Source organism: Oncorhynchus masou, chromosome 31, assembly GCF_036934945.1.
Source record: "Oncorhynchus masou masou isolate Uvic2021 chromosome 31, UVic_Omas_1.1, whole genome shotgun sequence".
Classification (NCBI taxonomy): domain Eukaryota; kingdom Metazoa; phylum Chordata; class Actinopteri; order Salmoniformes; family Salmonidae; genus Oncorhynchus; species Oncorhynchus masou.
This window is the reverse complement of record NC_088242.1, coordinates 14,134,830-14,157,259: the sequence shown is the minus strand read 5'-3', so window position 1 is coordinate 14,157,259 and position 22,430 is coordinate 14,134,830. Positions and strand designations below refer to the sequence as shown.

Genomic DNA, 22,430 nt, shown 5'->3' with positions numbered 1-22,430 from the left:
CTGTTAGTTAATGCAGTGTCTGCACTGGGGGCTTACTGTACAGCCTGTTAGTTAATGTAGTGTCTACCCTGGGGGCTTACTGTACAGCCTGTTAGTTAATGCAGTGTCTGCACTGGGGGCTTACTGTACAGCCTGTTAGTTAATGCAGTGTCTGCCCCGGGGGCTTACTGTACAGCCTGTTAGTTAATGCAGTGTCTGCACTGGGGGCTTACTGTACAGCCTGTTAGTTAATGTAGTGTCTGCACTGGGGGCTTACTGTACAGCCTGTTAGTTAATGCAGTGTCTGCCCTGGGGGCTTACTGTACAGCCTGTTAGTTAATGCAGTGTCTACCCTGGGGGCTTACTGTACAGCCTGTTAGTTAATGCAGTGTCTACCCTGGGGGCTTACTGTACAGCCTGTTAGTTAATGCAGTGTCTGCCCTGGGGGCTTACTGTACAGCCTGTTAGTTAATGCAGTGTCTGCCCTGGGGGCTTACTGTACAGCCTGTTAGTTAATGCAGTGTCTACCCTGGGGGCTTACTGTACAGCCTGTTAGTTAATGCAGTGTCTGCCCTGGGGGCTTACTGTACAGCCTGTTAGTTAATGCAGTGTCTACCCTGGGGGCTTACTGTACAGCCTGTTAGTTAATGCAGTGTCTACCCTGGGGGCTTACTGTACAGCCTGTTAGTTAATGCAGTGTCTACCCTGGGGGCTTACTGTACAGCCTGTTAGTTAATGCAGTGTCTACCCTGGGGGCTTACTGTACAGCCTGTTAGTTAATGCAGTGTCTGCCCTGGGGGCTTACTGTACAGCCTGTTAGTTAATGCAGTGTCTGCCCTGGGGGCTTACTGTACAGCCTGTTAGTTAATGCAGTGTCTACCCTGGGGGCTTACTGTACAGCCTGTTAGTTAATGCAGTGTCTACCCTGGGGGCTTACTGTACAGCCTGTTAGTTAATGCAGTGTCTACCCTGGGGGCTTACTGTACAGCCTGTTAGTTAATGCAGTGTCTGCCCCGGGGGCTTACTGTACAGCCTGTTAGTTAATGCAGTGTCTACCCTGGGGGCTTACTGTACAGCCTGTTAGTTAATGCAGTGTCTACCCTGGGGGCTTACTGTACAGCCTGTTAGTTAATGCAGTGTCTGCCCCGGGGGCTTACTGTACAGCCTGTTAGTTAATGCAGTGTCTACCCTGGGGGCTTACTGTACAGGCTGTTAACATCTCCAGTCCAACACACTTTGGCAACGGTGACAGAAAAACCTGAAATAGAAGGAATTAGAAGTGTGTGTGTAAGACTTGCCGTGGCTCCTCAGAGACAGTCCATCGTGACTGATGTGTAGCTAGCCCTAATCCATCTTGTGTAATGCCATTAAAACATGTTTCATTGTAATCACTGCTACAAGCCTCATAACAACGAACACCTTGTAAATAAACAGTACAACATTGAAGGTGAGGGACTCCACAATACATCATGGCTCTTCCCAAAATGCACATCAATTAGTCTGCTTTTCAAGTTAGTAAAAGTGCAGCTTTTTGCTCTATATTAGTGGGTTGGGTAAAAAGCTTGACGATACAAGCTACATACACTGAGTATACAAAACATTAAGTACATGTACAGTGCCTTCAGTAAGTATTCAGACCCCTTGATTTTTGGGGGAAATGGATTAAAATGGATTTTTTTTTTAAATCCTCAGGAACCTACACTCAACACCCCATAATGACAAAGCGAAAACAGGTTTTTATATTTTTGTAAATGTTAAAAAAAATAAACAGAAAAACCTTATTTAAAAAAGTATTTGAACACTTTATTATGAGAATTTCGAAAATGAGCTCAGGTTCATCCATTTTCCATTGATCTATCATGACAAGGCGAGACCCAGATGCAGACACAGGAGGCAGATGGTTTGAGTCTTACAATATTTATTAATCCAATAGGATGGTTGTGGACAAGAAAAAGGGTCAAAACCAGTTCAGACTTCAGAAGGTACCGAAGGGCAGAATCAAGGTCAGGGCAGGCAGGATGATCAGGCAGGCAGGATGATCAGGCAGGCAGGATGATCAGGCAGGCAGGATGATCAGGCAGGCAGGATCAGGGTCAGGGCAGGCAGGATGATCAGGCAGGCAGGATGATCAGGCAGGCAGAATCAGGGTCAGGACAGGCAGGATGATCAGGCAGGCGGGAAAGTAGTCCAGAGTCAGGCAGGGGTCAAAACCGTGAAGGACTATAAAAAAGAGAATATCAAAAGGGATATGGGAAAAACACACTGGTTGACTTGACTAACATATACGACAAACTGGCACAGAGAGACAAGAAACACAGGGATAAATACACCAGGGAAAATAAGCGACACCTGGAGGGGGTGGAGACAATAACAGGAACAGGTGAAACAAATCAGGGAGTGACATGATCATCCCTGAGATGTTTCTACAACTTGTAGTCCACCTATGGTAAATTCAATTGATTGGACATGATTTGGAAAGACACACACCTGTCTATATAAGGTCCAAGAGTTGATTGGTGCATGTCAGAGCAAAAATCAAGCCATCAGGTCGAAGGAATTGTCCATAGAGCTCCAACAACCCAAAGATTACTCTGACATAGCTCCAGAGGTCCTCTGTTGAGATGGAACCTTCCAGAAGGACAACCTTCTCTTCAGTACTCCACCAATCAGGCCTTTATGGTAGACTGGCCAGACGGAAGCCACTTCTCAGTAAAAGGCACATGACAGCACACTTGGAGTATGCCCAAAGGCACCTAAAGGACTCTCAAACCATGAGGAAGAAGATTCTCTGGTCTGATGAAACTGATATTAAACTATTTGGCCTGAATGCCAAGCATCACATTTGGAGGAAACCTGGCACCATCCATACGGTGAAGCATGGTGGTGGCAGCATCCTTCTGTGGGGAGTTTTTTCAGTGGCAGGGACTGGGAGACTAGTCAGGATCGAGGGAAAGATGAAATGAGCAATGTACAAAAGAGATTGTTGATGAAAACCTGCTCCAGAGCGCTCAGTACCTGACTGGGGCAAAGGTTAATCTTTCAACAGGACAACGACCCTAAGCACACAGCCAAGACTATGCAGGAGTGGCTTCGGGACAAATCTCTGGACAAATCTCTGAATGTCCTTGAGTGGCCCAGCCAGATTCCAGTCTTGAACCCGATCGAACATCTCAGAAGAGACCTGAAAATAGCTGTGCAGCGACGCTCCCCATCCAACCTGACAGAGCTTGAGAGGATCTTCAAAGAAGAATGGAAGAAACTCCCAAAATCTGTTTTAGAATAAGGCTGTAGCATTACAAAATGTGGCAAAGGTCAAGGGGTCTGAATATTTACCGAAAGCACTGTAGGCTAGCAAATTTGATTTTGAAATATAATAAGGCCTTTATGTAAAATTAGTAGGCTGACTCATATATATATACATAATATTTCCCCTAATGTTATTAGCCTAACTCCTCTTTCTCTAGTATTACATCATTCCTTCCTTCCTTACAACAGCTAAATGAAATACATTTTGTTGTCCTTATCGTCATCATTCTATTGATGTCCTTGAATAGAATTAGATGCAGAAGGCTTTCACGTCTCTTCAAGAAGATGGAATGGTTATGGTTCTGAATGAATAACTGCTATAGCCTACCGCCATCGCGCATTCACTCTTCTTTCAAAGTACCCGAGAGTTCTATTGGCTGCTGAATTTAATTGCATTTAGCAAATTTATTTAAAAATTAAAAAATAGAATATCACATTTACATATGTTTTCAGACCCTTTACTCAGTACTTTGTTGAAGCACCTTTGGCAGTGAATACAGTCTTGAGTCTTCTTGGGTATGACGCTACAAGCTTGGCACACGTGTATTTGGGGAGTTTCCCCCATTCTTCTATGCAGATCCTCTCAATCACTGACAGGTATTTTGTGGTTGCGAGCGAGTGCAAGAGTGTTCGCGCGTGCACTGATCTAAAGCAACGATATTCAAGTGATGGTTTAAAACTCTGCAGCTGCAATTAAAAAATACATCTTGGCAATGAAAAAACAAGGTGACCCTCGAAAGCCAGATGGAGATGGTAAATTAGATGCACATTCGTTCTATATATTACTGTATCATAGGCTATGCTGCAGCAAATGTAGGCCTACCTGTCAGAAGGGGGGAAAAAGTTAGCATGGTGAGATGATAAGTCTACATGCATTGTGAACTGCGCTCCATACTGAGATGGGCTGTCTGTCCCCACCCTGAGGGTTGATGATTCATCAGAGGCCGTAGAGAAGACAGATTTAGACATCTCATATAATTTAGCAGTTTCATTTCACGCCATGCTGTTCATAAAAATAATTTATCATAATTTACCAGTATCTGGCAGTTATTTATCCCGGGAAAACGGAGTGGTTTTGGGTGGTAAATCTCGGTAACCGGGTTCCCTCCACTCAACCCTAGTGTAGATGAAGGGGAGGAGACAAGTTAAAGGATTTTTAAGCCTCGATACAATTGAGATGTGGATTGTGTGTGTGCAATTCAGAGGTTGAATGTGCATTATAAAATATTTAAGTGCCTTTGAACAGGACATGGTAGTAGATGTTAGGAGCACCAGTTTGTGTCAAGAACTGCTGGGGTTTTCATGCTTAACAGTTTCTGTGTGTATCAAGAATAGTCCACCACCCAAAGGATATCCAGCCAACTTGACAACTGTGGGAAGCATTGGCGTCAACATGGCCCAGCATCCCTGAGGAACGCTTTCGACACCTTGCCCCAACAAATTGAAGCTGTTCTGAGGGCAAAAGGTTGGGGCGTGGTGGTGCAACTCAATATTAGAAAGGTGTTCCTAATGTTTGGTAGACTCAGTGTAGTTGTTAGGCACTTCCTGCCTTTATGGATAATAAATAAATGTGGGCTTACATTTTGAGAACTGTAGGATATAACCTGGCTGTGGATTAAGGTGAAAAGCACAGAGGATATTGGCCATATTAATATGTAAAGTCTTCTTCAAATCTATCCAGTTTTAATCCAACTTTGTAAAAGTTCCTTCAGAGAATCCAAGCCTATAGTGTAGGTTATTTTGAGGCACCAGACTCTTCGCAATCATCACCTATGTTCAGAAGCTTTGTTTTTCCAATCCAGGAAGTATTTTCTTTCAGGCTTCCAGGGTGCGAACAGAATAGACAGCTCCCCTGCCTTTCTCCTCTGGCTGTGTGAAATGTATCAAGAGCAGACAGCAAAAGCAAGAGAGCTCCAAAGACTAATGCCTCGGCAGAGACATTAAGCACAGAACTAGACGGAAACAGAGATTACATCCTGGGAGTGACTTGAATAATAAAAACCTGTAGCTCCTTCAAGGAGGAATTGAAGTTCGGAAGAATTTTGCAAGCAGCCAGCCACGTACGGTGTCGCCAGACACACTCAAGGTTCCTGGGTCAATTACCTAATTACCCGGTTTCAATCAAGGGCAGTGAATGAGAAAGTATCAGATGACAGGAAAACAAAGTGGATTTATGGAGGACTGAGTCATGAATAGGAGTCCAGGGAGAAACAAACAGGAATTTTTATAAAGGGTCTTTAGTCTCACTGTATGATATAATGAGAATAAACAAATACCTACATAATAAATACCATAATATTGAGCATAATTATATTTTAGCGAACACTGGCGTTTATTCATTACAGGTATAGTCATGCAAAACAAAGCACAAAATGTCAATAATCCAAGTCTTAATTTTGGAAAGATTTTAGAACCCAACAGGCATTTTCAGAAGTTTTGAGGACAATACATTGCAGATGTAGTTCCATGATGCCTGATAGGTGAAAGCAGCATATCCAAGGCCTGTTTTCAGATTAGTGGAGAGATTAAGGAACGGAGACAATGACAAGAGGATGCCACAAGAGTTGAGATGCATCCTTGACAGCTATCAGTGAAACAATCCGATAACATGACTCTGATCAGATAAACCAACTTCAACAATCCCACTATCTTGATCTTGCTGCATAAATATATTGAACCAAGCTTTGGACACAGAATGACTTCAAAAGGTCAACTAGGGGGGTGAGTATATTTGTCCTGTTTCACACATAAAGTGTGTGGAGGGATTTTTTGTTTTTTTGCATATCCCACTACCCCCAGAGACACCCTCGGAGAGTGGGGTCATGACCAGGGATCACTTAGAATGGCTTAGAATGAAATAATTAAGTTCCACTGGAGCAACTCAAGTAAGGCATTTACTTCAGTCAAGGGCACATTTCGTCAGTGTCCTAACCTGCTTGAAAACTCCACAGATATAGCGGTGGTGAATCCCACCCACTTCACACCCTACCACCCTTGATTGTCTCCTCTCTCTGTCAATTAGTGGTGGGAAGTCATGGACGTTCAGGTGGGTTTTGCTGAGCAAACAGCATCTAGGCCAGGCAGTTAGGGCTGCTTGATGGACGAGGCCACGTTGGTGCTGTGGGCTGATGCCTCAGGAGGAGGAGAGTTCACTAATTAAACAGGCAGCTGCTTTGCCAGTGTGTGTGTGGTGTGTATGTGCGTTTGTGTGTCAGGGAATGGGGATGCTATACTACCCAACTGGGTCCATTATCTCTGGACCAATCCAGTGCTTGCTGAACACCACTTACCTTTGACATTGGAAAGGGGACAGTGTTTTTACCATAAATGATGTACCACTTCCTGCCTGAAGATAACACATCAAGATACACTGTTCTGTAAAGTAGACTTTGGCAGACAGTAGAGCAATAAAGAAGTTAAGATTGAGATGACTGCCCTGTTACTAAGCACAGCTATTCTGCACAGTAGTTGTAGAATATCTTGGCACTATAGGCACAGAACAAACACCTTTATTTAGAATACTGCTATATACATACGTGAACAAAATATTAGAATTTGCATTACAAGTATTGGGCTGATGCAATTTTACGCTGCAATAGGCATGAATTATCATCCTCATACCAAGAGTGATGTCTAAATATTTGATATGCTTCTCAATTACAGATGCGGTCTGAACATTAACTCGTCTGAACCCCCCCCCCAGACACACACTCGCAGAGAAAGTTAGCAAGGGTATTTCTGCAGGAGCTGATCAATGCAGCTAAACTGTTGGGAGTGCAATTCCTACACATGGCCTAGCTCTCTAACATCCTGTCAGGCTTCGACTGAAACCTGGAGACCATCCCAGGATACACTGCGGTAGGAAGCAGCAGCAACCTAGGCAGAATCAGGCCACGCTGGGCCGCTGCCGCTCACCAGTAGAGAGCATTAAGAATCCTGATGCCCCTCTCCTGGTGGACTCCTTAGGCTGGTTGTTAAGGGAGCTGCTACTCCTCCCTCAGCCCTCTGAGTCTCAGTGGTCATCCTTCAACAGCCCCCACAGAACAAAGCCTATTGCGAGTGATGCATTTGTTTTTGAAGGTTACATTGCTAGAGTAGAAAAGACACTGGAAATGTTGAAAAGCTTTGTGACGACTGCAGAACTGCAATTTCCACACCTCACCTGTGAAACCATTCACTGTCGTCTGCCTATCAAAACAGCTGTTCATGAGCAAACACTCAACCCTAAATTCACTACACAAATGCAAAGAAAAGACAAGTGTAGAATGAAACAGTTTTACGGATTCATTAAAAAGTCAATATTTCTATTCCGAGCGAATAAAAAAGGCTATTTGAAGCTCAAAGCTAATAAAACTAGGAGAGAAGTTGACCAACTATGTAATTAGCCAGCGTGCTCCCTAGGTCTCACCTTGTCTTAAAACAACACCCCGCTAATTCATTCCACAGGCATTATCTCAGAGCCAGAGCACAAATGATAAAGACTGCAGTAATAATGACTGGATTAGGAGCCTCTGAAACAAAGAGACTCTCTTTATAATCTTGAAACACCGTTTTTCCCTCTAATCCCCAAGACCAAATAAGGTGACAAGCAAAAAGGTCTTTGGATCCCCCCTTTCAACTGACTTAGTTTTGAATATCCTTGGACTCCGTAAAATAATTGCATTCATTTTTTTTAAGTGTTTGGCTTCGATGTTGGTTGTTGGAGTTCCTAATTAGTGTTACTGTCAAATTGCTAAAGCACTGACATTTGTAAACCTGATTAAGTAATTGTTACCCAGGCCTTGTGACAACGCACGCACCTTTTATTCTGCTTAATTGATGAGCTTGAAAACAGTAATAAACAGTCATTAGGATCTAGCTTGGCATTAGCATGCCAGTTGATTATCTATGCTCATCTCATTTCTAACCAATTTCATTACACTTCCAGTGAACGATCCCTTGAAACAAACAAACTAGAGAATTCCAAATCTAACAAAATAATATTTGATTTGGGAGGCAACAGCAAAGTAAACTTGAGTCAAATTCAGGTGAGCAGGAAATAAGGAAACTATGGTTTTATGATGTACAATTTTACTCTGACTATATCTAGCTGTTGCCATTTTTTATTGCCTTTAGGTAGACCTGGATATACATCAAACATAATATCTGTGTTGATGTCAGCTTCTTGAGGTCAACAGTGCACCTACACAGGTCCGTATGCCTGTGCTTTATAGGCTCATTTCACCCGCTGGAGCTATAAAAGATGCTCCAACATGCAGCTGCTACATAAGCTACTAACACCTGCTAGACTGTAAAAAAATCAAGAAGAAGAGAACAGCAGCACATAAAAATGCACTTTGGTTCAGACTTGCTGCTTTCATCTTTAGATGGAATACAATTTGGAAATGAAATGAGAATCACTCATGTAGATTGGGCATGGAGTGTCCCTCCCTGGCCAATCAGGAGGATTAGCTCCTCTGCAGATTGGTCCGCCAGTGAGCCAGTCTAATGAGTTTCACCCTGATGCACCCCACATTGTCCACGCTCCATCAACATAAATGTTAACACTGTCCGCTTAGCAACAGTGGAGACCTGACGGCCACGAGAGCCAGTCAGAGGATCCCAGGCCATTCGGCCTCTGGCCTCCAACCACAAAGAAGAAAAGGTTACCATGGTCCAGGCTATTGATATGAAGCGTATGTGGTTAGAGTGCAGAGGCGTGAGACAGTGCAATATTGATGAGAGTTCTCTGAGGATGTAGTCATGTTCCAGGAGCATGGAGAGGGCTGGGAAGGAGCTTTGAGAGGGCTAAGGGGCTTCTTGCCATGATTTATTTACACCGATCAGCTTCATGCTGAACTTAAATCAATAATGGAACTTACACACATTAGTTCATGTGCGCGGCCGTCCAGGTTACACCTGAGGGGAGCAGACCGAGGAGACCAAGCCACTCTGGAAATAGGGCACTTTGAAGAGTGGCATTCCATGACTGGCAGAGAATGTGTACGCCTGACCGGGCTACAAGCCGCTTACACAATAAATGGGGGGAGACTAGTGGAGCAGGAAGAAGTGAAGCTGGAGGAATAGGAAAAAATACATCCTCTTATTGCTTTTGAGAGTGTGTGAAAGTGGCTTAGCAGTAGTCAAAGCACAAGCAACTCTTTGAACTGTGGCGTGTCTCCATAGAAGCCAGCAACTCTTTGAACTGTTGCGTGTCTCCATAGAAGCCAGCAACTCTTTGAACTGTGGCGTGTCTCCATAGAAGCCAGTACAGCTTGGCAAAGGTTTGGTTCTGAAGGGGACTGCTGAAGTCTCAGTGGAAAAGGCCAATCTTAACTGCTCTTAAAATTTACCTAAATCAACTGGATGCCTAAATGAGTTCCAAAGAAAGTTGAGAAGTGTTCACAGAGAAGTGTGCACAGAAATGATTTTATTCCAGGTGTTTAAGCCGAGTGCTGCTATTTTTCTGACAAAATATACAGTATTGACATATTTCACCTGCCTTTTCCCTCCCAACTTTGTGTAAATGTGAAAATCAAAAGGGCAGCTCAGTAAACATACACTGCAGTGGGAAAGTGCCAGTCAAATTGTGTCACTAGTTCATGCGGTTTGACTCCAGCCAGAAGGACAACAGTGTAAATCTAGCCATGTACATGTAAGACTAATGTTAATATCTATAATTATCTAGTCTAACTTGTATCTAGTCTTATTCTGATCAAAACGTATATGACAATTCCAGTTTCTAAAACCCTGTTGGATTCTAGCTACCCGTGTTGGGCCTGTCAGTTTATATTGTGAAACTGAAATCAGTGGTCAATTTTATTTTTGTCAGGTGGTGTTTCAAAACAATTGAATATTGTCCGAAAACTATTCTGCTATATCTTAATTTATTGCCCTTACAAAGTGACATATTATTTCCTTGAAAGTGGCACAGGCAACTATTTTATCTGTGCTGTTGTCACGGAGAAATGCACACCATTTAAAAAATAATCAGCAAAAATGCCGTATCTGTAGAAAGAAAACCATTGTGTTTTACCTCCTTTTACATTATCCGAGGTGCATATAGACACACCTTATCCATCCCCCACCAATAGCATATCTCTGGAAGGCTATGTGTTTGTTTCTTCGTGACCTGTGTTATCTAGCAAATGAGAAGAATATCCCACAAAATGAATTATTTATGCCTTTAAAGTGCTTTGACTGCAGAGAATGTATTGAAAAACGGAGGCCTAGAAATAAAGGTGTTACATTGTGACAATTCACCAAATCATGTTTTCTACTGAATATTAAAGCACAAATATAAAATGAAGAAAAGGTCCCCGTAAATCAACGATGCTTCTCTTGCAGCACAACGCCTGTGCTGTTGATACATTCAAGACAATGCATAAAGCCCGGGCATAACACTGGGCAGAATCCTCATATGCATGTTGTTAATGCAGATTTGAAAATCTACCCCTCACCCATTGTATGAATTCACTATGTTCCTAAAAATGAGGGTCTAAAGAGACAGAGCAAACTTTCTCAAAAACATGCTAATTGCGTTTTTCATTCTATAATTCCAAAGTTCTTAAAAACTGCTGCTCTTATTTTCTTCTTCTTACCCACCATAACTGATGACATAACAGGTTTGCACAATCAGCCACTCAACACGGTTACCATAGTCCCGCAAACTGAAGTTCTCACCTGAAATAGCCACTAACATTATGACCAGAGATGCACGCAACTAGAACATAGAAACCACGACACTTGTCCTAGCAAAGGGAAACACTATCAGGGTGAGTGGCCAAGACGAGAGTGTGTGTGTGTGGGGGGGAGGGGTAGTGTCATTCTCCAGCTGAGCCTAACCGAGGTGAAATTCCACTTGAACGATAAAGGAATTTACAACTGAACAGCGCGAATGAGCACTTGAATCTGTTGACAGAGGCGATTATATTCAAATGTCTCAGCCTTCAGACACCTCCCCTCCAGTAGAGATGGGAACCTCATCAGGGTTCTGGTGATTGAGGATCAATTGGAAACAACCGTTCAGATGCAGAATGAGAAGTGGAGACATGGAGAGACTAGTCCCGCTGAGGACAATCATTTTCTTGTTGAACGTACCGTAGACATGAAAATAAGATGGAGTCATAACCGAGGTGCATTTGCTCACAACTATATCATTAAGATCCTGGAGGAATGAAAGGTCAACTCCACCATCAATACAAATATCTGGAGACCTCTAGGCCATACAATCAACCGCTGAGGAACTGAGCCTTTCTTTATGAATACCTTGTGTCATGTAGGTCAGGAGTCATTGCCTTCCTACTTCAAAATATAGCTAGTATAGAAATTGAAATAGCAATATTGTTACCCAGCCAAGAGGACCACCTCAATAATGTCCTTGTATGTCCTATACTGTTGTCTCTCCCTCGAGCTGCTTTCTGTGTCTTTCAATTATTCACGTCCAAGAAGTTTACCTTGTATGCGTCCACTTTGCCCTTGAGGAACTCAGACCTCCAGAACTGCAAGGCCTGGTCCAGAGTGAGGCCTACGCCCTTGACGAACTCAGACCTCCAGAACTGCAGGGCTTGGTCCAGAGTGAGGCCTATGCCCTTGACGAACTCAGACCTCCAGAACTGCAGGGCCTGGTCCAGAGTGAGGCCTATGCCATTGACGAACTCAGACCTCCAGAACTGCAGGGCCTGGTCCAGAGTGAGGCCTACGCCCTTGACGAACTCGGACCTCCAGAACTGCAGGGCCTGGTCCAGAGTGAGGCCTATGCCCTTGAGGAACTCGGACCTCCAGAACTGCAGGGCCTGGTCCAGAGTGAGGCCTACGCCCTTGAGGAACTCAGACCTCCAGAACTGCAGGGCCTGGTCCAGAGTGAGGCCTACGCCCTTGACGAACTCGGACCTCCAGAACTGCAGAGCCTGGTCCAGAGTGAGGCCTACGCCCTTGAGGAACTCGGACCTCCAGAACTGCAGGGCCTGGTCCAGAGTGAGGCCTACGCCCTTGAGGAACTCAGACCTCCAGAACTGCAGGGCCTGGTCCAGAGTGAGGCCTACGCCCTTGAGGAACTCAGACCTCCAGAACTGCAGGGCCTGGTCAAGAGTGAGGCCTACGCCCTTGAGGAACTCAGACCTCCAGAACTGCAGGGCCTGGTCCAGAGTGAGGCCTACGCCCTTGAGGAACTCAGACCTCAAGAACTGCAGGGCCTGGTCCAGAGTGAGGCCTATGCCCTTGACGAACTCGGACCTCCAGAAATGCAGGGCCTGGTCCAGAATCAGGCCTACGCCCTTGAGGAACAGTTTATACTGCATGCTCCCACCGTGGCGGAGGTGGTGGCTTTCCCTCCGCAACCGGTGGAGCTGCCTCACAGACAGGAGGTAGGACTTCACCGATAGCTGAAGGAAGAGAGGACACATTTAGATATGCAGGCAAAAGTCAACTGCCTAACTTTACCATGGCAGCAATGCAATCAAAAAGCTGCATGGAATGATCCGTTTCATCCACCAATGACTCCATATTTCCATATTTTCTCTCCGAACGCACCGATATGCAGTCAGTTTATTACATGGCCCGCAATATCACAATCCAGACTACGCTAAAATGTCCTCCTGATTTTATCTAGGCCAGGCATCCTTATCACTTAAAGCTGTGGTGGTACTGTTAATACAGCTCAATATCATGTAAAGCACACACACACACACCTCATTATTAAATGGCTCATAAGAGGAAAGCTTATTTAGTAGAGCTGCAGGAGAGTGGCGGTGATCGTCTAGCCCAGTCGTCTGGTGATCACAAGGTTCTCTGTTTAGCCACTCGGAGTCCAAAGCCAACTCTACAGGTGCCGAATAGAGAGAGAGAAAAAAACTAGACCCACAGCCAGCCTTTTCCATCTGTTGAGCACCACATCACAAACAGCTCAAATTAAAGCCCCCTCGGTCTCATTCGTTCTCCCATGACCAAGTAGTAGAGGAATGTCTCGCCGGTAGAGACGACAAAGCTGCTTCCCTGATCGACTCCTAGCTGTGGTATAGTATCCATTTCTGGTTCACATACATGGCTTGCTTGCGTCAACACACTTAGAAAGAATGCTGTGTGATATTGAGAAATTGAGTACTAAATACTAAAAGTGAACATTTAAAGCATTGTGGGTGACATTTCCGGTTGGAGATAGAGTCATATGATTGAACGGAAATGTTCTTGCTTATGTGCCAGATCTTGCTTCAAAAGGGCTACTATTTACAAGTGGATACATGACTTCTGTTTGAGAGTGGGTAAATCTGAAGGACAAAATTAGCATTTGCTGACGGGCCACTTAATTGGAACAGCAGTGGTCTCTGAAATGGAGAAAGTGAAGAATGCACAGCGAGTCTGAGCTGAGCTGTGGCCTCGATCAGTTTAATTCCCCTCACAGAGACCACAATGGTTCACTAAAACCCCTTCGGAATCCCTTCTGAATGTCAATGTAGAGAACTCTGTCTCACTAACGCATTGGGTATGACATTGGGCATGACATTGGGCATGACATTGGGCATGACATTGGGCATGACATTGGGCATGAAATGCGAGGACTATTGCCTCAAAAGTTAAGTTTCAAGCAGTAATTCTTGTGAACACTGAAGACACTGAAGACCTTTACCACCTCACCACTGATGGAAACATACAGTATGAACCAATACTGAGATAGATGGAGAGAAAACCGCTGCAATGACTGTGCATTTCTGTTCTGATATAACCAGCATCCTCTACATCTTCCTTGTCCTCCCTAGTATAAATGTGTCCTTTGTGTTTCAATGCATACTCACCGAATCGATCTGCTCCAAAGACATGTTCCCAATACTCTTCTGTATGCTGTAGTCCTGATCCACGTAGCCATGGCTACAAGGACAGCAATGGACCAACAAGAGAGAGGCAGAGAAAGAGAAAATAAATTACAGCAGTATATCACAACAGTTCCAGAGAAAGAACACATTGTCATCATTAGTCTACAAAGTGCTACAGCAGGACATGGTTCGGTCTCAGGGTCCATTTAGGACTTTGGGTCCACTGGCTCCATTACCTGGGGCTATGATAATAACAGCTTACTCTCAACAATCTTTGTATAAAACATGTAATTGTACTATACAGAAAGGTAATTGTGCCTCATAGAAAGCTATTGTTGCACTATACAGAAATACAGTCTGACGTATTCATTGAATGGCAGCTTTTTGCACATATTCTATAGAGAAGTAGATTTGGTGCATACCGGGGAGCAAGACAAATATGTTTTAATGTGTTTTAAATGGCTAAAGTGCCACTGAATAAAAACCAGTGACCAGGTTTCTGTAATAAATCAAATGTAACATTGATCCTGCACGTTTTCCAGTTGTTTCCATTTTTATTGTCCCTCCCAGCAAAATGTTACATTGGTCAAGATCAATCCCACTGATCGATGTCTGTGTGATTGATTTTCTCAGTGCCTAGCATTTGAGCAGGAGCCCTCCATAAATTAACTGACTTGTCTTTGTGCAACGTTAGTGTGCCTTGCCGAAGAATAGACTGATCAATGAAGATGCTCCGGCAGTCCCCTAACAGTATACAACCTCAAATCTGACTCTGTTAACAAAACAAATGGGGTTACCTAACTGGCTAAAAACTGCTGGAAGATATTCAAATTTACACACAAAATATTGCTGCAAAATGCTTTTACTGCAATGTCTCATGGCCTAATTTGGGACTCTTGGTTTGATGGGTAAAGGTCAACATCATAATTATCCTCCCAAAGCTTTATACATGTCAGGTGCATTTTCTCACCCTTTGATCACACAGCCCTTACCTTATGGCACTGAAGTAATCCAGGTGACCCAGACAGTTAGACTAAATGCCATTTGAAAGGCCATTGGAGTAATGGAGCAAAAACATCCAGGTTACAGGCTAATCAGGTTTCTAAAACCATAGCCTGTGTGACTTTGATTAGAGGCCTTGACCACCTAATTGCTCATGAGGCAACAATTACAAAATATATTGGGTCATAGTAGCTCCCAAGTGGCACAGCGGTCTAAGGCATTACATCTCAGTGGTTTGAACCCAGGCTGTATCACAACTGGCTGTGATTGGAAGTCCCATAGGGTGGCGCACAATTGGTCCAGCGTCGTCCTGGTTTGGCCGGTATAGGCCGTCATTGTAAATAAGAATTTGTTCTTAAATTACTTGCCTAGTTAAATAAAGTGTGATTAAACAAGGTCATTTAAGCATCACTAAAACAGTGCAAAGCTGAGTAGGGCTAAAAGCTCAGTGCCATTGACTCTCAAACACAAGCTTCCAAATCATATTGCCACACTACTTAGATGAGGACATTTAATCTCATTGATTTATCATGTTGACTTAGGCCAATATCTATATTGCTTTGTCACTTCATGGAAAATTATAGTGAATTATAATACTGTATATTTAATAAAATATGATACAGAAATCATTCAGAACATATACAGTGGGGCAAAAAAGTATTTAGTCAGCCACCAATTGTGCAAGTTCTCCCACTTAAAAAGATGAGAGAGGCCTGTAATTTTAATCATAGGTAAACTTCAACTATGACAGACAAAATGAGAGAAAATCACATTTTAGGATTTTTAATGAATTTATTTTTAAATTATGGTGGAAAATAAGTATTTGGTCACCTACAAACAAGCAAGATTTCTGGCTCTCACAGACCTGTAACTTCTTCTTTAAGAGGCTCCTCTGTCCTCCACTCGGTACCTGTATTAATGGCACCTGTTTGAACGTGTTATCAGTATAAAAGACACCTGTCCACAACCTCAAACAGTCACACTGCAAACTCCACTATGGCCAAGACCAAAGAGCTATCAAAGGACACCAGAAACAAAATTGTAGACCTCCACCAGGCTGGGAAGACTGAATCTGCAATAGGTAAGCAGCTTGGTTTGAAGAAATCAACTGTGGGAGCAATTATTAGGAAATGGAAGATATACAAGACCACTGATAATCTCCCTCGATCTGGGGCTCCACGCAAGATCTCACCCCGTGGGGTCAAAATGATCACAAGAACGGTGAACAAAAATCCCAGAACCACACGGGGGAATCTAGTGAATGACCTGCAGAGAGCTGGGACCAAAGTAACAAAGCCTACCATCAGTAACACACTACGCCGCCAGGGACTCAAATCCTGCAGTGCCAGACGTGTCCCCCTGCTTAACTTCTTCGATATAGGGGGCGCTCTTTTAATTTTTGGATGAAAAACGTTCCCGTTTTAAACAAGATATTTTGTCATGAAAAGATGCTCGACTATGCATATAATTTACAGTTTTGGAAAGAAAACACTCTGATGTTTCCAAAACTGCAAAGATATTGTCTGTGAGTGCCACAGAACTGATGTTACAGAAAAAAAAACAGATAAAAATACAATCAGGAAGTGCCGCATTTTTTGAAACCGCCTCATGGCAATGACTCCTTATATGGCTGTGGAGGAGCTAGGAGTCAGCTTACCTTTTCCACGTTTTCCCCAAGGTGTCTGCAGCATTGTGACGTATTTGTAGGCATATCATTGGAAGACTGACCCAAAGAGTCTACATTTACCAGGTGGTCGCTTGGTGTCCTCCGTCTCAATTATTGCGTAATCTCCAGCTGCAGCAGTTTTCCGTTTTCTTCGGATGAGAAGCCAGCTGCCACCACTGATAGATTATCGAATAGATATGTGAAAAACACCTTGAGGATTGATTCTAAACAACGTTTGCCATGTTTCTGTTGATATTATGGAGCTAATTTTGAAAAAGTTTGGTGTTGTAAGTGACTGCATTTTCGTTTTTTTTCTTAGCCAAACGTGATGAACAAAATGGAGCTATTTCTCTTACACAAATAATCTTTTTGGAAAAAATGAACATTTGCTATCTAACTGAGAGTCTCGTCATTGAAAACATCCAAAGTTCTTCAAAGGTAAATTATTTTATTTGAATGCTTTTCTTGTTTTTGTGAAAATGTTGCCTGCTGAATGCTAGGCTTAATGCTATGCTAGGCTATCAATACTCTTACACAAATGCTTGTGTAGCTTTGGTTAAAGCATATTTTGAAAATCTGAGATGACAGTGTTGTTAACAAAAGGCTAAGCTTGTGAGCCAATATATTTATTTCATTTCATTTGCGATTTTCATGAATAGGAAACGTTGCGTTATTGTAATGAGCTTGAGGCTATGATTACGCTCCCGGATACGGGATTGCTCGACGCTAGAGGTTAAGCCAGTCCATGTCCAGGCCTGTCTGAAGTTTGCTAGAGAGCATTTGGATGATCCAGAACAAGATTGGGAGAATGTCATATGGTCAGATGAAACCAAAATATAACTTTTTGGTAAAAACTCAACCCGTCGTGTTTGGAGAACAAAGAATGCTGAGTTGCATCCAAAGAACACCATACCTACTGTGAAGCATGGGGTGGAAACATCATGCTTTGGGGCTGTTTTTCTGCAAAGGGACCAGGACGACTGATCCGTGTAAAGGAAAGAATGAATGGAGCCATGTATCGTGAGATTTTGAGTGAAAACCTCCTTCCATCAGCAAAGGCATTGAAGATGAAACGTGGCTAGGTCTTTCAGCATGACAATGATCCCAAACACACCACCCGGGCAACGAAGGAGTGGCTTCGTAAGAAGCATTTCAAGGTCCTGGAGTGGCCTAGCCAGTCTCCAGATCTCAACCCCATAGAAAATCTTTGGAGGGAGTTGAAAGTCCGTGTTGCCCAGCAACAGCTCCAAAACATCACTGCTCTAGAGGAGATCTGCATGAAGGAATGGGCCAAAATACCAGCAACAGTGTGTGAAAACCTTGTGAAGACTGACAGAAAACGTTTGACCTCTGTCATTGCCAATAAAGGGTATATAACAAAGTATTGAGATAAACTTTTGTTATTGACCAAATACTTATTTTGCACCATATTTTGCAAATAAATTCATTAAAAATACTACAGTGTGATTTTCTGGATTTTTTTAAATAATTTTGTCTGTCATAGTTGAAGTGTACCTATGATGAAAATTACAGGCCTCTCTCCCCCCACTGTGGGGCAAAAAAGTATTTAGTCAGCCACCAATTGTGCAAGTTCTCTCACTTAAAAAGATGAGAGAGGCCTGTAATTTTCATCATAGGTACACTTCAACTATGACAGACAGAATGATTTTAAAAAATCCAGAAAATCACATTGTAGGATTTTTAATGAATATATATATATATATATATATATATATATATATATATATATATGCTCTATTCATGTATTGAGTTTTCCTAGTGTGCCTTACAATTCAAAAGGAGAGGTGGTGCACATTACGATCAAAATGTTGTAAAGGGGGATCAATGATACACTATAGAAGCTGCCTTTGAAATCTGTTAAGCCTTAGCCGCGGATGAAACCGGACCTTTCACTGGTAATCTAGCGTTTACCACAGAAAGTCTCAAAGTGAAAGGGAATCAGCTGTGGGACCTAGCGACCGACGGCCCACTGAATACTGAAGCACGGGCTTTGGGCTTATGCTGCCTGCTCAATTCTGATGGAGTGTTGCCCTGCCAGCTATCGCTTCTGCGTCCAAGTCCCCTTGTTTATTCGTTTCGATTCAACAGCTGGTTTGCTTGAGGACACAGGTTTGTTTCTAGTGCACAAGCTGGCCCCATGACACTACCTTATCTGACTGCCCCAGCATGCATAGCCTTTCATTGGAACACAGTGGGAACCTTTCTGCAGTCAAACAACCTCTATGTCGGCAATGACGCATCCAATTAAAAGAGGCCTCAATCGGGCTCCATTAAAAACCAATAGACACAGCTGGTTGGTAGAGTTGCCTTTGGGGAAAGCCTCCATTGTTCAGCTCTCCTTTACAATCATTGGCAGGTGCAGGAAGGCAACAGGAGGGCTAGATGGCCAGTGAGAGGCAGGTGGAGGGGCTTTAATCTAAACCAGGACTCCCTGGTGGGTCCTTTCCTGAAAGCCAGGACAGGCTTACACTTGTAGAGCCCAGGTTGGATCATTCCAACACAGAGCAGGGGACTACGCCAGAGGCGATTTCAGAAAGCCATTGAAAGATAGCATGTGTAGAAGAGTTCGAAAGAGGAAGAAAGAGAATGCAGAATGTAGAGAGAGGGATGTAGTGGAGTAAGACAGTGGGGAGTAGTTAAAGAGCAAGACCGTGGCGGGGGGTTAAAGTGTAAGACAGTGAGGGGGTTAAAGTGTAAGACAGTGGCGGGGGGGTTAAAGAGTAAGACCGTGACGGGGGGTTAAAGAGTAAGACCGTGGCGGGGGGTTAAAGAGTAAGACCGTGTCGGGGGGGTGGTTAAAGAGTAAGACCGTGGCGGGGGGGTTAAAGAGTAAGACCGTGGCGGGGGGTTAAAGAGTAAGACCGTGGCGGGGGGGTTAAAGAGTAAAACTGTGGCGGGGGGGTTAAAGAGTAAGACAGTGAGGGGGATTTTAAGGATTTTAGTTTTGTGTCAAAATACAAAAGTCACCAGGAATTCAGCTAAGAATGGCTTTCATTTAGGAAATCTGTTCAAGCAATCCCACTAAATAGTTTTTATGTTAAAATATAATCCCTTTTTAGGCTTAGGTTGTAGTCAATTTGCAGTGCACTAATTATTATTATTATTTTCCGTCCCCCCTACCATTTGTTCCGTCAAAATTCGGCCTGCGGCTGAACCTAGTTGCCTACCCCAGGAGTAGAGTCAAGTAATCTTCAGAGAGGTCGTGGCGGTACGAAGGGCTTTCCTTGGCTTTATTTTGCTCAGGCAGTCTGTGGGTCATGGGTGGGTGGGCGCTTTCGGGGCCTGGCTATAAAAATAAATGCTCTGGCTTCCAGTTGACACATTAGGTTTGGAGTTTGTGTTCGATTATCACAGTGTTTGGAGGCAGAGGAAACACTTTCTCAAAGGGAATCTGGTGTTTGGAACGTTAGGCCATTTCTGGGAAAAGTGGCACAAAGAGGATTTGGGAGCATTTGTGAAATGAGCCCTAGAAATGTACTTAAAAATGTGTTTTTTGTGAAAGGTCCAATGGAGTTGTATTTATCTCAATATCAAATCATTCCTGGGTAACATTTCTACTATAATTTAAAACAAAGTAACAAAAATAGCTCTTAGAAAAGAGTATTTTCTCAAGCAAGAACCTTGCTAGGACTGTCTGGCAGTGGTCTGAGTGGGGAACGGAAAAAAAACTAGCTGTTATTGGCAGAGAGGTTTGGAACTCTTTATTATGGTCTATTAACAAATTTACCGCCTGGTAAATGTCACCAGGCAGGCCACAACTACATCCCACAAAAACAGGCTGAAATTTCAGGCAAATTGTTTTATTAAACAGCTTTTACTCTAAAAGGGTATTTATCATAATTTTCAAAGTATTATTTCAACCTCAGTGTGGAAGTGTATATAAAAACACAGGACAATTACATTTTTGACTGCACTGGGACTTTAAGATGTTTTCTCCGTTTTATATCATATTGTACAAGAGCTGATGAAACCAACACTGTAAAAGTGTGACAACATTTGATCAGTGTTATTTCCTGATAGTTGCTGGTTGAAAATACAATCTACATAGGACCTTTTAATCAGCAGGTTTGCATGGGAGGGTGATTCTGCTTTTCATGGTGACATCAACAGGCCAGCTGTGACACAGCCTGGAATCAAACCCCAGAATGTAGACCACAGTTCTTTCAGTACCCTTACACTTGGGGACCTACATGCCCCGTTGGTTTTGACAAGCATTATTTTTTGGGAGTGCATAATGACTATATTGTCATAATGAATGACCTAAAGCATCAGCAGAGGAATCAATATGCCAATTACCTGAGGTGGTTAAGCAACAGTTGGAGTCATTCATCAGACTGCACTGCCGGTAGAGAGCGGGCTGTCAGCTGAAAGAAAAAGGACAGCACATGGGAAATGCAAAAGCTATCGGCCCCCACCACGAACTGACGGGACGGGAGCTGTGGTGAAGCGGTATTTGAGATACCGGAACGCAGCTGGGGACCACGTGAAAGGAACCTTGGGAGAGATGAGTGCAGACAAGGGGGAAGCCAGGGTGCTGTAGCCTCGGATAAAGAGGTGATAAAAGTTGGTGAATCCCAGGAAACGCTGCAGTTGTACTCTGGAAGTAGGCTGGGGCCAATCCACCACCGCTCTCACCTTTCCGGGATCCATCTGTATGGTACTGCAACAATGATGTAGTCCAGAAAGGGGAATGTAGGTCTCCATAGCCTTGGTCTCCGGACCCGACAGAGAGTACAGTCATCCCCGGAGCGGAATGGTGCCTGGGAGAAGGTCAATCCCATAGTCATAAGGTCGGTACGGCAGCAGCCAAGTGGCCGGAGCCTTACTAAACACCGTCCTGGTACTCAGCTGGAATGGCAGAGACGTACCGGGCAATTTCCGAGCCCCCAGGAAGACGTCTCGGGGCAGGCTGCGCTGACTTCAGGCAATGGGTGTGGCAGAGCGGTCAATGAGGGGATTGTGTCGCTGGAGCCAGGAGAATCCCAATACCACGGGAACCTGAGGAGACTTAATGAGCAGGAACTAGATCGTATCGCTGTGGTTCCCTGACACGTAGGTTGATGGGGGTGGTATTGTGGATGACCCGGCCTATAGAGCACTCGTCCAGTGCTCTAACGTCCATGGGAATGGAGAGGGGCTGAGTGAGGATATCCAGCTCAGTAGCCAGGGTAGCGTCCATAAAGCTCTCATCTGTCCCAGAGTCAATGAGTACCCAGAGAGATTTTTACTGGTTCTCCCACAGCAACATGGCATGAAAAGGGATGTGACTAAGGGGAGAGGAAAGGTTCTCCATATGGCCCACCAGAGTACTAGCTCCTACCGGTGAGCCTGGTCTTTTAGTGGACAGGTGGAGATGAAATGACCAGCAGTCCCGCAATACAGGATGCTCTTAGTGTGAAGCATGTATTGTCGTTCAGCTGGAGACAGCCAAGCTCTGCCTAGTTATAGGGGCTCGGGAAGAGGTAAATCGGCAGTCTTTGGAGGCTCTCGCGGAACTCTGGTAGCCTCGGGTTCTCTCGGCAATGGAGCCGTTGGGGACTTCCGGGATACCTCAGGGTTGAGGTGGAATCGAATCTCCTCTCCTTACTTCGTTCCCCTAGTCGCCCATCGATCCGAATGGTCAAGGCGATGAATGAGTCAAGATCCATCGGTAGTTCCAGGCTACAAAC

General features: G+C 43.9%; 1 pseudogene; it reads right to left on the bottom strand.

Annotated features, from left to right (window-relative positions):
- LOC135524902 (DNA primase large subunit-like) overlaps window positions 1-21,940 on the bottom strand; it is a 40,333-nt pseudogene extending 18,393 nt beyond the window's left edge.
- Window positions 21,941-22,430: the final 490 nt, after the last annotated feature.